At 42.2% G+C, this 16,201-nt stretch overlaps 1 protein-coding gene and 1 long non-coding RNA gene across 3 annotated transcripts in view; one reads left to right on the forward strand and one right to left on the reverse strand.

Moving 5' to 3' along the window:
• The window catches only part of sae1 (SUMO1 activating enzyme subunit 1), a 180,090-nt gene that overhangs the window by 135,449 nt on the left and 28,440 nt on the right, over positions 1–16,201 (forward strand). The gene's annotated exons all lie outside the window — the stretch shown is intronic.
• LOC122542748 overlaps positions 3,413–16,201 on the reverse strand; it is a 16,555-nt gene continuing 3,766 nt past the window's right edge. Inside the window, exons 2-3 of the long non-coding RNA XR_006309860.1 lie at positions 8,299–8,432; positions 3,413–3,525 (exon numbers count right to left, since the gene is read on the reverse strand). This is a non-coding gene — a long non-coding RNA (uncharacterized LOC122542748). The remainder of the gene's footprint in view (positions 3,526–8,298; positions 8,433–16,201) is intronic.

Raw genomic sequence — 16,201 nt, forward strand, 5'->3', positions numbered from 1 at the left:
TTAAAAGTTTGAGGGATGTTAACAGGGCCTTAAAACACACTGCATCTGTGTGGGGAATTGAAGTAGTGAGAAATTTTTACACATTTCACAAGTTTTCAAAGTGTCTGACAGCCAACCTTTAGGATTGAGCCACTGTCACAATATAGGAAACATAGAGATCAAGTTGAATTCAGCAAGTCAGGCAGCGTCCGAGGAACAGGACAATCGACGTTTCCAGCATAAGCCCTTCACAAGGATTCCTGATGAAGGGCTTGTGCCCAAAACATTGATTGTCCTGCTCCTCAGATGCTGCCTGACCTGCGATGCTTTTCCAGCGCCACACGTTCCCGACTCTGACCTACAGAACTCACTTTCTTCTAATTTGAATTCAGCCAAAATCTAACAAACAGCAGATATCTTTGGAGATATTGTTCAGAGGTTGATATCTGCTCTAGATTGCTGGGGAGAGCTTCCAGGCTGTTCAGATAGGATCATATGTGGCCACCAGGAAGGATAGTTGATTTAATGTCTTACTCAACAAAACCCCTCTGCCAGTGCAGCAATTTCTCCGCATTGCACGTGGAGTGTCCACCTAGATTTTGTGCTCTGAAGTGGGACTTGCTGACTGAGTGTGTGACCTACTGACAGCTCCAGAGCAGCTTATTGATTAGATTACTTAGTGTGGAAGCAGGCCCTTCGGCCCAACAAGTCCACACCAACCGGCAGAAGCGCAGCCCACCCAGACCCATTCCCCTAACACTACAGGCAATTTTAGCATAGCCAATTCACCGCACATTTTTAGACTGTGGGAGGAAACCGGAGCACCCAGAGGAAACCCACGCAGACACAGGGAGAATGTGCAAACTCCACACAGTCAGTCGCCTGAGGCAGGAATTGAACCCAGGTCTCTGGCGCTGTGAGGCAGCAGTGCTAACCACCGTGCCACCCATGCTTGGAATGCTAAAATTTCCTAATGAGCAACTCTCAATGATCATATTGGGGCATAAACCAGTGACTGTGCTTGGACAGAGCACTGTACCATTTACCGTCCAGTTGTTAAAAGCAATTAGCAATTTCTTTTAGATAGGAGTTTCAGTTGGGAAGGAACTACTTTATAAATGGACTGAGCAGATGCATCGTTGTGAATTTGAAATGACTAAATCCTGACTACAGCTTTTTTTTTAAAAAATTACTTTCAATGTGTGCGACACCTAAACCCACATATCTTGTATCTGCGACTGATCTTGATTGGCTGCTCTGCATAGTAGTCGTGTCTTGAAACCGCAGACATTGAGAAAGGAAGAACTTACATCCGAGCAGAGAGGAAAAAACAAGGATGACAAAGCAAGCTTTGGGTTTACAAAAACACACTTGTCCTCCTCACCTTCATCTCATTAACGTTGAAAAGCTCTGTTTTCTTTTACCCAGAGAGTGACACCTAACTTGGAAGGAATTAAAAATAGGATGGTATTTTAATCTGATTACTGATACAAAATCTTAATGTTTACCCATGATAACTATGTGGAAGCTGAACTTCACATTGATTGCAAACTCTTGTTTAGTATTATTTATCTACAAATAGCTCACCTGATAGTGTGGAAGCATTTTGAGTAGGATAGCGACTGTAGTAAATAGGTCTGACTTCCATTCTTTTCCTTTAGTAAAAGAAATTATTCAAGTGAACTCCCAAAGGATCATTTCCTATTTCCGTGTCATACCTTGTCAAAGTTTTGGGGAAATCAGCTGTAAAACCAGTTGACAGACTGAGGGGCTTAATTCAAAACCAGCATATGTTATAGATGTAATGCAAGTTCACTTTGTTTTTATTTCTTGCAATCCCAGGTATTTAGGAATGTTTTGAAACTGGAATGTCTTTGTTAGAATGAATCAACATAGAGATTGCTACATAATCGCATCCTGTAATTGGGACATTTGGATTATTTTGAATTCATTAGTGAAGATTATTTGTTAATGTTTGGGATTTTATCTGTTTGAAATTTATTTAGTAGTTCTGTGAAAATCTGCATCCAGTTCACCTGGACTCCATTTCCTGTAAACATATGGGCTCATCAGAGACACTTGCTTATCTAAGACTCTATCTTTTCCCCCTTTGTTTGTTACTGTCTATTTTGAGACAATGTCACCTCATCTCTGCAGTTCTTGCAGCACAGCACAGTGATAGTGTCCCTGCCTCTGAACCTCCAGTCCCACCTGCTCCAGAGGTGTGCAATAATATCTCTGAATGCGGACTGATGCATTATAACATTTCTCTGTGAACACTGGGCTTTCACTTAACAGCCATCCCATACACTGCTTCGCCTTTTCATTTCCCAATAACTGTGATGCAGCTCCTTAGCTTACTATGCTACCTTCTACAGTTCTCCTTCACTCTTTAACTTTCAAAACTCAAATTTGATGTCAACTATATCCCGATTTATCTTATTTTTGTTTGCAATACTTTTTGCGTCACATACTTTATTCCTTTCAGTTAGTGACAGACTAGTGTCCAGTCTATGCTCTTGCCCAGATTTTTTTTTTAATTGGCGTCTCAGCAGAGGAAAGGAAAGCTCTTCGAGTGAATTGGGATTTTGGTCTTTTATGCCATTTTGGACCGGGCAACAAAGGGATTGGACTCCAAAGGAAAAATTACAACATTTTGTAATCAACATCTGCACAATGATGCAAATGATCTGATGGCTGTAACCTGAAGCATTTGTGATCTGTAAAGAGTTGGAAAATAAGGTGCATTTGTAATCTGTGATTAAACAGTGGTTTCAGATTCTAATGGTAGCTTGCTGAATTTATTCAAAATTAGAATTTTGTAGTTTTGTAAACCTGATTAAATCAAGAGCTATCAGAAAGATTTCCAAACACTTGACGTGGCAGAGCTGAGCGACTGTCCCAGCTTCATACTGAAAGGAAATAATCTTTGTAGGTGCCCTCTATGGGTAAGTTTATTTTATCATCGTTTGAAAGTGCTATAGGAGCCATTCCACCATAAAACACTCATGTGAGATCCAAGATAGCGGCAGTCTGAGAGGTTTGCTGTGCTGGGACCTGTGCCATGCCCCAGGCAAGGTAGACCTTTCACAGCCCCACCCTCCTCGCTAACCACCCTGAGTAGAAAATTGATAATATAGAGTTGATGAATATCTAGAGCTTCTAAAACTATGATTTGAAAGCTCTAAGATCAGGATGAGGTTGAATAAAGGAAAAGGGGCAAAAGGAGTAGAGCAGGCAGGGCACTCCTCTACTATGTCGGAGGTGCCCGCAGCTTTTGCTCAAACTCTCCTGGTGGCCCTTTGGTTTCAACGGGGCAGCAACATTTACTCGGAGTTTGCTAAACTCCAAGAAAAACTCAAGGCAGCACTGAAGCTGATATCTACCATGCTGAAGAAGCATGAGCAGGAGATCCAAACGCTGGGCCGTCGAGTGGAAATGGTCGAGCTGAGGACCGCAGCATCTGAGAACGTGGCGGAGGACTCAGGAGGACCGATCTGAATGCTGGTAGGCCAGGTTTGGGTCCTTCAAGAACAAGTGGACAACCTTAAAAATAAAAGTAGAAGAAAAAACTTATGGCTCGTGGGTCACCCGGAGTGCAAGCAAGACGAGGATCTCGTTCGATTCCTGGAGAAGTGGCCCCCGAAGTGCCTAGGGCTGGAGGTTAGAGTCGGGCTGGGTGAGCGTGGAGCGGGCCCACCGGATCACGTTGCGCAGATCTGGGTCGGATCCGCGCCCACGCCCAGTCCTAATGTGACTCCAGCACTATAAAGAAAAATAGTTAATGATTGAAACAGCAAGGAGAATGGGATAGGATTCACAGGCTTTAACATACAAAGGTTCAAGAATAATGTTCTTTCAAAACTTCTCTGGAGCTATAATTAAGAAGAGAAAAGCATTTGATGAAGTCACGAGGAAATTAAGGGACCAAATCATTCAATATTCCTTGAGGTACCCGGTGGTGTTGCATTACGCTTTTGATTCAGCAGAAAAGGCAAAGGACTTGTGAACTCATCGAAATAAATGACTCTAGTCGGGGGAGGGGGGGTGGCAGGGTGCGGAGGGGAAGGGGCACCGTTACGGACCATGGTACAGTTTTTCTTTACTTTCTTTGCCCCTTTTTTTTCTCTCCCTTTTTGTGGTTATTGGTTTTACAAATTCTGTACTGCCTTGGTGTAAAACCTGATTTCTCATTTCGATCAGTTGGCTATTATCTGGGGATTATTTTTGCTGTTCTTTTCTGGATTGGGGGGTGGCTATATCTGTGGTTAAGATGTATGGAGAAGAGGTGTGGATAGGGGAGGGTGGGTGTCCATTGCTAACTCTCAGGAATGTAAATAACATGTTCTCCTTGTCTGTGAATTGCCTGGGTCTGGGGCCTGGCCTCAGCTGGAAGGAGCCAGAAGGATTGCGAAGATTGCCTCCTCTGGGCAAGGGGGGAGATTTCTCGCGAATTGGGGTTTATTTGGGTGTTTGTTTAAGTTAAATGTAGTGGTTAGGTTTTTAGTTAGTTTTTGTAGGAGTAGTTTTTAGATTTTAGAGCTAATTTTTTTTTCTTGCTCGCTGCACCTCATAAATTTCCTTCTCTTGGGAAACCACGGGCTACCCTGAACAACCATGGCTAGTGATCTGTTTAGATGGTGCACCTGGAATGTAAAAGGGAGCCATTCCCTCATTAAAAGAAAGAAAGTGTTTTCAAGCCTTAACAAGGGAAGAGTTGACGTTGCCCTGCTGCAGGAGACTCACTTAACTGATGAGGAATATCTGAAACTGCAGCCGGGGATTATGGTAGGCTATTCTTCTCCTTTAGCTCTCAAAGTAGAGGAGTGGCTATACTGGTAAGAAGGAACCTCCCATTCCAGGTAACTGAGCAAATTAAGGATGAACAGGGATGGTTCACCATTCTTAAAGCTCTACTACAAGGAGAAGAGTACGGCGTCCTGAATTTTTAATGTCCCTCAGCGCACCATCTTAAATTTCTAAATTGCAGTTGCTAAATTAATGAATCTGGGGTTACGCTGTAAGATTATGGGAGGGGATTTTAACCGCCTAATGGATCTCTGGGTAGACAGGATGTCAAGTGGCCTGGCTGGCACACCCATGCAATCTAGATAGTTGGTGGACTTGTGTGAGGAGTTGGGATTGGTGGATGTGTACAGGTATCTTCACCCTAAAGGAAGAGACTTTACTTTCAGTTCCAACCTGCATAAGTGCCACACATGAATTGACATGTTTTTTATGCCATCGCTGAAAATGTGTTGCTGGAAAAGCACAGCAGGTCAGGCAGCACCCAAGGAGCAGGAATTCCTGAAGAAGGGCTTATGCCCGAAACGTCGATTCTCCTGTTCCTTGGATGCTGCCTGACCTGCTGCGCTTTTCCAGCAACACATTTTCAGCTCTGATCTCCAGCATCTGCAGTCCTTACTTTCTCCTTTATGCCATCGGTCTGTTTTGACAGAATATTGGCTTGCAAACTTGGAAATATAATATCTCGGACCATGCACCAGTGTATTTTAATGTTAAAATCCAGGGTGGCGGAATAAATGTATGGCGCTGGCGCATGGATCCATTCCTGTTAAGGGGTAGCAAATTTCTTGGTACGGCCAGTAATCCTTTGGTACTTTGGGAGACCACAAAGGCATATTTATGAGGCTTGACTATTTCATATTCAACAACTAGTAAGAGGCAGAGAGGGGAGCAGCACCGGATGCTGGAGGCCTGGCTGAAAGTAGCTGAAGAAGTACATTATAATACGACACCAGGTTATAGTCCAACAGGTTTAATTGGAAGCACTAGCTTTCGGAGAGCTGCTCCTTCATCAGGTGTCCACAACCACCTGATGAAGGAGTAGCGTTACAAAAGCTAGTGCTTCCAATTAAACCTGTTGGACTATAACCTGGTGTTATGTGATTTTTAACTTTGTACAGCCCAGTCCAACCCTGGCATCTCCAAATCATGTTATAATAGGCCTTCAATGGTTAAGTGGCAGCGGGTCACGGTTCTTCGGGCTGCTCTTGACTCTGCACAGACAAGTGGCAAAGAAAGAGGTCTCCTTTGCTAAACAAAGTTTGTTTGAAATTAGAGATAACCAGGTAGATATCTAGCCTATCTGGCTAGGAAGAAAAGTGCCTTGCAATCCATTATATCTATCAGATAGAGGACTGGCACAGTTCCCAGGGTTGAAGAAGATCAATGCTAGATTTCAGGAATACTTTGCAGAGTGATATCGGTCAAGAGTGCAGTCCTTTTTTGAGAACCTGGGCCTCCCCAGTATAAACGTGGAATGGGCCTCCTTGTTAAATGCACCTATGACAATACAAGAGGTGCAGGAAGCAATAAAGCATCTCCAGGGTGGCAAAGCACCGGGGTCAGATCAATTCCCGAGTGAGTTTTATAAGGAATTCGTAAAAGTGTTGGCGGAGCCACTTTTGGGGATGTGCACTCATTCTTATACTCAGGGTTATCTGCCGCCCTCTCTTAGGGAGGCTAATATCTCCCTCATTTTAAAGAAGGGGAAAGACCCTGAAGAATGTGCTTCATACAGACCAATTTCATTGTCGAATGTGGATTTTAAAATTTCCAACCCTGAGGTTGGAAAAGGTATTGCCCGATATTATAAAAGATGACCAGACTGGTTTTATCAAGGGCCGTAGCTCTTCCAAAAATATCAAGAAGGTACTCAACATAGTGTAGTTATGTACGTACCAGCAAAAATTGATCCCGGGTTTGGTGGTGTCCCTAAATGCAGAAAAGGTGTTTGACTGGATAGAATGGCTGTACATGATTGGGGGTCCTAGGGCACTTTGGTCTAGGGGGAGCCTTTGCTAGGTGGGTGGCGGTGTTGTACAGTGATCCTAAGATGGCAAACATTACAAATGGTACTAAGGCGGATAACTTTAGTATTGGGAGAGGCAGTTGACAGGGATGTCCTTTCTCACTGCTGTTATGCACCTTGGTAATTGAGCTGTTAGCCAACGCTATCAGGAGGGATCCTGAAATAGTAGCACCAAGGGTGGGAATGGGGGAGCACAAGATCGCTCTATACACTGACGATGGCCTTTTGTTTTTGGCCAATTTAGAGAAATCCATTCCTTAATTTATACAAATAATTTATTAATTTGGCAATTTTTCGGGGTACAAGATCAGCTTCACAAAATCAGAAGCCATGGGGAACGAGTGGAGGTGCCTGATCTGAAGGATGGAATGTAGTTTCCGTTTAGATGGTAGTCAAAAGTTTTTTTTGTATTTGGGAATTTTTATTACCCTTGCCTTCCACCAGCTGGATACAACTAACTATGTACAATTACTGGAGAGGATAAAACCGGGTTTGCAGTGGTGGGAGGGGTTACTGCTATTGTGGTTGGGCCGAATAGCCGTGATTAAAATGAATGTTCTTCCTCACCTGTTGTACCTCATGTGAATGCTATCTAGATGAGTGTTACAAAGACTCAGTGGTTGGCTAGGGTCCTTTATTTGGTGTCGCAGGTGCCCCCTAATTAAATTTACTAAATTGCACCTCCCGCAGGGTGAGGGAGGGGTTGACCTTCCGGACTTGAAGAGATATCAAACAAGTGACCTGTTAGCATATGTGGGTGACTGGGTATGGGGGGGGGGGCGGAGATTCGGAGTTGATTTGGCTTGACGTTGAAGCCTCTCAGTTGAGATGGCCCCTAGTTAATCTATTATTCATAGAGAAGATGAAATCCGTTACTGAGCAGTGTAAGAGCCCAATCATTTTGAATACGATGAAAGCGTGGAGGATAATGAGGCAAGACTAGGGCAGTTGGCTTAAGACTTCCCCGTTTACCTCATTGGTGGGAGCCCAAGGATTTAAACCTGGAGCAGTGGACTCCGGCTTTAAGTTATGGGAGAAAAAGGGAATCTCTTGTTTGGGAGATATATTCGAGGGGAGGTCTTGATGTTGTTTAATCAACTAAGTCAGAAATATAGATTGTATGGTAGGGACCTCTTCCGTTACTTTCAGATAAGGGATTATGTACAGAGGAAGACCACGCTCCTGGCTTAGCCTACCAGTCAGACAGGGAGAAAAGAGTGCTCCAGTGCTCTTTTTTTGATTAGTACTTTATATCACTTACAGAAAGGGCGTGCCTTAGGAGATATGGAGAGACTCTTGGAATCGGGAACTAGGAGAGGATATTTCAATGGGAAAATGTAAAGCAAATCTCAATATGTAGGAAAGCGCAGGTCATGCAATTGAAGATTTTACATAGGGCTCTTATGGCACCAGAGAGGCTAGCTAAGTTCAAGAGAGGAGCGTCTCCAGGATGTCCCAAATGTAAAATTAATATAGGCACTCACACAGTTTTTGATCATGTTGCAAGATCCGGAGATACTGGAGTGCCATAGTAAGAGAGCTGAAGGAAATCCTGGGAATTGAAGTCAAGGTGGAGCCAATATTTCTTCTCCTGCTGGGGTTGCCAAACTTGCTCTCTCTGGGGGAACATAGAAAGAGATTACGTAACATTCTTACGCACTGTGCGAGGAAGAACATTCTAATGAATTGGACATCGGAAAAACTCCCAGGTCTTATGGGATGGCACAGGTGGGTGATGGAGCATCTCCCCTAAGACGAGCTTACAAATATGGTGCACCACAAAACAGAGCAGTTTTATAAGACATAGCAGCCCTTTCTACATTACTTAGACTCCGACTTATCGGCAATATTAACCAGGGCCATGGTACAGCCGTGGGAGTCAGATTGGTCAAATACTAATACAATGATTGGTGCTCCCAGGACTGAGCTTCAGCGGATGTGTGGTGAGTCAGACAGAATAAACTAATGTGATGTGATTTAACTTGAATTCAACTTAATTTAACTTTTATTTAATTTGATTGTAGTTTAGTTTACATTAAGTAAATATGTTTGTTTTGGTAAAAAAGTAGGTCGTTTATTATTAATAATTGTAATATGACACTCTTGTATTACCTCTATTCTTTTATGTTCTGGTCATTTTTAAAATATATATAGTTGTTTTTGGAAAAGACTTGAAAAAGTGTTTAATAAAAATTAAAAAACCGCCCATGTAACTCCAGGAACACAGTGTACCAGGGTAGTACTTTACCAGACTTGAGTTGTAAAGTTATAGTGTGATAACAAAGGATTGGGTAATACATTTGAATGTCCTGTTTTTATTGTGGTGATAACAGTTGCTCTGTTTTTAGATAAAGCATTGCTTTGACCAGTTTGGTGGATCATTATCTAATCTTGCTGAATGCTTGCAATTGCTAACTGGGGAATAAGGAGAATGTAAAGCCAGTCACTATCTATGATTTGGAGATGCCAGTGTTGGACTGGAGTGTACAAAGTCCAAAGTAAAAATCACAACGCCAACAGGTTTAATTGGAAGCACTAGCTTTCGGAGCACTACTCCTTCATCAGATGGTTGTGGAGTACACCATTGTAAGACACAATTTATAGCAAAAGTTTACAGTGTGATGTAACTGAAATTATACATTGAAAAATACCTTGATAGTTTGTTGAGTCTCTCATCTGTTAGAATGACGATGATCGTTTCACTTCTTTCATATGTAAATCACAAAACTTTTTTTAAACAGTTACATTCTCAGGTTTTTTTTAAACAGTTACATTCTCAGGTTAACTGTAACAATTGGTGTCAGCTAACAGAACACAGGGGGCCAACACCTTCAACATCTTATCTGGCTGACACCAATTGTTACAGTTAACCTGAGAATGTAACTGTTCAAAAAAAGTTTTGTGATTTACATATGAAAGAAGTGAAACGATCACGGTCATTCTAACAGATGAGAGACTCAACAAACAATCAAGGTATTTTTCAATGTATAATTTCACTTACATCACACTGTAAACTTTTGCTATAAATTGTGTGTCCTAAAATTGTGTCCTCCACAACCACCTGATGAAGGAGCGGCGCTCTGAAAGCTAGTGCTTCCAATTAAACCTGTTGGACTATGACCTGGTGTTGTGATTTTTAACTAAGTCTCTATTTAGACTTTCTCGCAAATACAAGTTCCATCCTTTCCCACTCCCTTTTAATTCTATTTTATATTAGTGCACCATTTGTCAAATGGGTCATGACCAGTGTTGAGTTGATAAATATCTCAACAGTAGGAATGAGTCATTCCTTAGGTAAAAACAATGACTGCAGATGCTGGAAACCGGATTCTGGATTAGTGGTGCTGAAAGAGCACAGCAGTTCAGGCAGCATCCAAGGAGCAGCGAAATCGACGTTTTGGGCAAAAGCCCTTCATCAGGAATAGTCATTCCTTGCAAAGACTAAATAAACATAGAAAATGCTGGAACACTCAACAGGCTAGAAAATCTGTTCGGAGCACAATGTATTAATGCTCCCAGCTGATGACTGACCTTTCATCAGAACTGATAACTCCCTTGACTTCACTTTGCTCCACTCTGCCTCTTGTTAAGGGCACAGTAATTCTCTCAGTTCTGCTGAATGTGTCATGAAAGCAGATGGAGCAGTCTTCCATGCTAATGCTTCCAATACCTTTTTCCTCAAGGATTCTCCCCGTGGTTAACAAAGCCCCTTGATTGTCATTGTTCCAATTCCTGCACTTTCTGCTCTCTCCCCTTTTTCCTTCCACATCCTCTTGTTGACCCCTTCCACACTATCAGCTTCCATATTTAGTGGATTGACCTCTGCCAATTCCACTATCTGCAAACATTCAGAATCATTCTCCTACCCACAGACCTTCTGCATTCTAAAAGGGCCATTCCATCTGAACAGCCTGGATCATTGTTTAAACGCTACCTCCCCTTTCCATTAGCACCTCACCATTGCAAGTGCAGGAGATGCAGCACTTCTTTTTAACCTCTTCCCTTTGTTATGTTTCCATCTCCTCAAATATGTCTTCTAGGTGAATCTGTGATTGACTGAGCTTTGATTTAGGGAGAAAGTGAGGTCTGCAGATGCTGGAGATCAGAGATGGAAATGTGTTGCTGGAAAAGCGCAGCAGGTCAGGCAGCATCTAGGGAACAGGAGAATCGACGTTTCGGGCATTAGCCCTTCTTCAGGAAGGGCTAATGATCAGTTGAGCTTTGATTTAGTACTGTCACTGCTCTTAATGCAAACTTGGGGCAGGAAATGTAGATTGGGAAGACTCCTTTGAGAACAATCCCATTTCATCCATAAGCCTTTGGGTTGCCTGTTGGTTAAATTCTATGTCATATTCCCCATCTAACCTCTGTTACTGACCTTTGACACTGTTCCAATGCAATGCAACTGAATACCACTTTGGCACTTAGCTGAGTGCTCATTGAGAGATCACAATTGAGATTCTATTTTTATTTTCTTGCTGAGTTAACCAAAGTATCTGATGCAACAGTTGGCCAAGGAAAGGTGGTGAAACTAGCCTCTCTAAAACTGATTGATTGATTGCTATCTAGTGACTCCTTCTAGAATAGTAACATGCTGGATGCAGGGTCAGGGCAGTATCGTTCCCAGCTGTGGAAGCCCCTATCAGCAAATGGGATGGTGACTCCAGCTTTGCAAATACAGAGATATTCACCACTATGCTGAAGCAATCTCACTCCAGCTTGAATAACAGCAGTTCTACAGTCAGGAAGGAATTAAAGATATTCCACACTCAAAAGGATTGGTAACCAGGAAACCTGGATCTAAGATATTTGGCAAGAAATCCAGAGCAAAATGAGTTTTTTTTTAAACACAAGTTTTTGTGATTTGAAACATTCTGCCCATAAGGACAGTGAAAACAAAGTCAGCAGTAGTGAGTTTCAGAGCTGACGAAGAAAGCTTTGAGGGGTTGTGGGGAAAGTGGGACTAATTGGAGGAGTTATCAATTTGGCTGAATAGTGTCCTAAATGATATCCGTATTTCCTGTTAATGTGTCTTGATTATGTTAATATCATGTCTTTAAATGTTTTTTCTAAAAAAACAGTCATTTGGCTGTTTATAGTAGGACAGTACTAAACCTCCCCAGCTTGCAAAACCCAATATTAATCTTCGAGTGGGATTCTATAGTTGGACTTGCTGAACAATCGCGAGTGCACAATTAACTACACTGATAAATTTTAAATGATCAGTTGAGCTGAAAGCAAGACTTATTTAGGCCTGCTTTAAAAAAAAAGTCATTGATTCAAATATCATTGTTCTTGCATAAAGAAAGTGCTAAGTTTAAGCCTGGTGCCTTTTTTGAATCACCTGAGATCAAGTTGCTTTTTCAGTAGCTTGTGATCTTGCCAGTCCCAATATGAATAGTTTAAAATTTAGTACAGTTGTGTTTGCCCTGATGCATTAAGTCAGAAGGTTATGGTAACTGTTATTGAGAGCATCCTACAGCTATCTTGTCCTTTACTCACCAACCCAAACGCTTGCCCGACCCTAAGTCTTCCCCAAATTCTTCCTTACCCTTGCACTAATTTAAGCTCTTCCTTTTTAATTACTAATTTTTGTTGTTGCATCCCTTTTTCCCAAGAAAAATCTAAATGATTCCAATTTAAGTTCTGCATTCCTCAACAAACAAAGTACAAATTAGTCTACATTCAGCCTGCCTCCTCCCAATAGTTTTCCTCTGCAACCTCCTCAAATGTGTTGTCATCTTCCAAATCTCTCCCCATTTTTCACACTGCCCCATATTTGAACCTCCCTTATGATCCTGAGTCTGCCCACTTCACAGTATTTTTCTACGTTGGATCTGTCATTCCCAGCATGGCCTCTGTTTCTTTTGCCGTTTCTCTCTTTGACCACTCTCACTCAACTAACCCTCTCCAGCCACCCTACCCAATATTCCTGATTGCTATCTCAACCTGTCCTACCAATCTTGCTTGTTCTCTCTATCCAAATCCACACTATGATCCACTTGTGTCTACCCTAGTTTCTTGCCATCTTTCAATCTGTCCTGGCTGTGTGCTGCTTATAGTCAAATAGCCAGCTGATGTTCACTGTTTGGGTTTAGTTACCATTTGAGCAGAATGCTTCATGATGTCCACAACACTCTGGCTGTCAACATACATTCACTGCCTTGAGAAATGAAGAGATGTAACAAGGAAGAGCCCATTACAAATGCTTTTGGGCAGCAGTGGAGTTAGGTTTGTGTTAGTGGAGTCATTTGTTTCAAATTTATGATTCAACATTTTATTGTAATCATTTCTTGAGTATGTATAACACACTCAGCATATACACCATTAAGTATATGCATTCAGTGTGGGCTAGGAGCCAAGGCTGTATTAAAGCACTCCTAAACTATCTTGTGATTTTTCTGGCGTGGTAGTGGATTTGCAATGGATTTTATACATAAGCAGTGTGATGGAAATTAGCTATGTTGTAAAGGAAAAGTTAAAGAAAGCAAAAGACAATGAAAATGTGTCCATCTGTTGACCAGCTAATAATGAAGCACAACCTGTAGAATTATTCCATGCTCATACCCAGGAACCTATGCTTTGGAGACAAAAGGAACATGTCCTGGCATTGTATTTTTTGAATTACATAAAAGTCTAGATGGGCAATAGTTTTGTTATACATTGCTCATGGCAACACATTAACAACTGGTTAACCAGTCAGTAACCTTTAATATTCAGGATAAATCACTTCACCTGTTGAAGTTTGACATTCTTGCATCTGTCCTGATGAAAGAAAAAGATTCATTTGAAATACTGATCAGCTATAAAATTCTTTAATAGAATCTCTACATTGGCCCATCCAGTCCACACTGACCTTCCAAATAGCATTCCGCTTTATCCTTGTAACCCTGCATTTTCCATGGCTAAGCCACCTAGTCTGCACATCCCTGTACACTATGGGCAATTTCCCATGGCTAATCCACCCTAACCTGCACACCTTTGGACTGTGGAAGGAAACCAGAGCACCCGGGGGAAACCCACGCAGACACAATGTGCAAACTGCACACAAACTGTAGGCCGAAGCTGGACTCACCAGTGAGTCACTGTGCTCCCCCCGACTTCCTTTCATAAGTGTAGGAGGTGTCCATTCATCCCTCAGTCTGCATTGACATTCGGTCTGATCGTGGCTAAACTGTTTAATCGCATTAGACAATAAGAATTGGTCTCCAGTCTTTGCCAGAGAGAATTCCGGATTTCTGTGATCTTTGGTGTGGAAGACCCATGTCCAAATGTTTTTGCTCCTGGATGGCTCAAGTATAATTGGAAGATTATATCTCTGATTGCTTGCCAGAGATTATTGTTTCTCTTTACTTGTCTTATTGAATCTGTTAAAAATAGCCTCAATCCGATACTATTTATTCAAGGGAATGCATGTCAAATTTATGCACCCTTACCTCATATTTATGCCTTATGACTGTTGTACAATTCTGACAAAGCTGTGCTGCACCCTGTCCAAGGCCAATAAATAACAATAAAAACAGAAAACGCTGAAAAGAACTCTCTGGTTAGGCAGCATCCGTGTAGAGAGAGAGAGAGATAGTGGGTGTTTAATCTGCAACTTTTTATTAGAACTGGGAAAGGTTAGACATACAATAGGTTTTGAGCAAGGGAGGGGTACGACATGGGAAGAAGGAAGATCTTTGATAGATGAATAATGGGAGAGACAGAGCCAAAGAGAATGGAGATGGGACAAGAAAGGAAGCAAAACATGCCAAAGAGGGTGCACTGCCAATTGAAAGGAAATAATCCGAAACAGCAGAAAGGTGAGGGTAACTACCACTGACATCAAGGCTGCATTTGATAGTGTGGGGCATCAAGGAGCCCTACCAAAATCAGAGGCCTTGGAAATTGGTGGAGGAAGATGATTGTAGTTGTTGGAGGTCAGTCATCCCAGCTGTAGGACCTCTCTGCAGGGTCTCCTCAGAGTAGTGTCCTAGACCCAATGATGGTTAGCTGCTTCATCTTTCCTTCTCTTTAAAATCTGAAGTGGGGATGAACATTGTGCAATTACCAATGTTTGTGCTCCTCCGATACTGAAGCAGTCCATGCACAAAAATAGCAAGACAAGGAAGAGAGCATTATATTCAGAATTTGTTGAATTCGGTGAGTCCAGGAGGGTGCGAAGATGAAAGATTAGGTACTGTTCTTGAAGCTTGCATTGATCCTCACTGGAAAAGTGCAGTAAGCAGAAGAGGCAAACATCAGTATGAGAAGGCTGAGATCTAAAGTGACTGACCAGCCCCATGGTCTCTGTTGAGGTATGGTGACCAAAACCTAAATGGTACTCTACTGTCGGACTATGGCTGTGTTTACAAAGGAACCTCGATATCCGAACGAGATGGGTGGGCACTATTTCGTTCGTATAACTGATTATTTGGTTAATTGATTCAATGCCTTTCCTCTGGGGCTTGGAGTTTTCTATTAAGTTGAACATAGAACATAGAACAATACAGCACAGAACAGGCCCTTCGGCCCAAGGAACCTCGATATCCGAACGAGATGGGTGGGCACTATTTCGTTCGTATAACTGATTATTTGGTTAATTGATTCAATGCCTTTCCTCTGGGGCTTGGAGTTTTCTATTAAGTTGAACATAGAACATAGAACAATACAGCACAGAACAGGCCCTTCGGCCCACAATGTTGTGCCGAACATTTGTCCTAGCTTAAGCACCCATCCATGTACCTATCCAATTGCCGCTTAAAGGTCACCAAAGATTCTGACTCTACCGCTCCCACAGGCTGCGCATTCCATGCCCCCACCACTCTCTCGGTAAAGAGTGAAGGGGGATAAACTGAGAGAGGATAGAAAGGGGAGCGACTGACTGAGCGGGAGATGAAGAGATGTTAGATGAGGGTGAAGTTAGATAGATCAGAAGACCGCATTAGAGTTGATCAGTATGCACAGACAGAAGTTAGAAGTTTTATTTAGAATTTCCTCTGGACTGCAAGCCTTTTGTCTAGGCGCCATATCCTGTGAGCACAATGATGATACTGGCTGTCATCCCAGATCATTTATTTTCAATACTGCCACAGAGTTGTTTATTGACAGCTAAACAGAACCCATTAGGCCAATAGATTGGTTTCATGGAGAAAGCTGAATTTCCAAGCGCAGCAGGAAATGATAACTACCCACGATATTGTGTGAGAAGCTGGGCCAGAGAATCTCAGTGAGAGGGATCACTGACAGAGGGGAAATCATCATCTCAGCTGTGGGTCAAATAATGATTGATAAAGTTTACACACCACTTCCCTAGTTTTGTAATCCACATTTCAATTTATATAGCTCAGTTTCAGGAGTGCATTTTAAGAACCTTATCTCTTTATACTTTGCATATATTGGTAT

This window comes from Chiloscyllium plagiosum, chromosome 41 (genome assembly GCF_004010195.1).
Source record: "Chiloscyllium plagiosum isolate BGI_BamShark_2017 chromosome 41, ASM401019v2, whole genome shotgun sequence".
In the NCBI taxonomy this organism is placed as follows: domain Eukaryota; kingdom Metazoa; phylum Chordata; class Chondrichthyes; order Orectolobiformes; family Hemiscylliidae; genus Chiloscyllium; species Chiloscyllium plagiosum.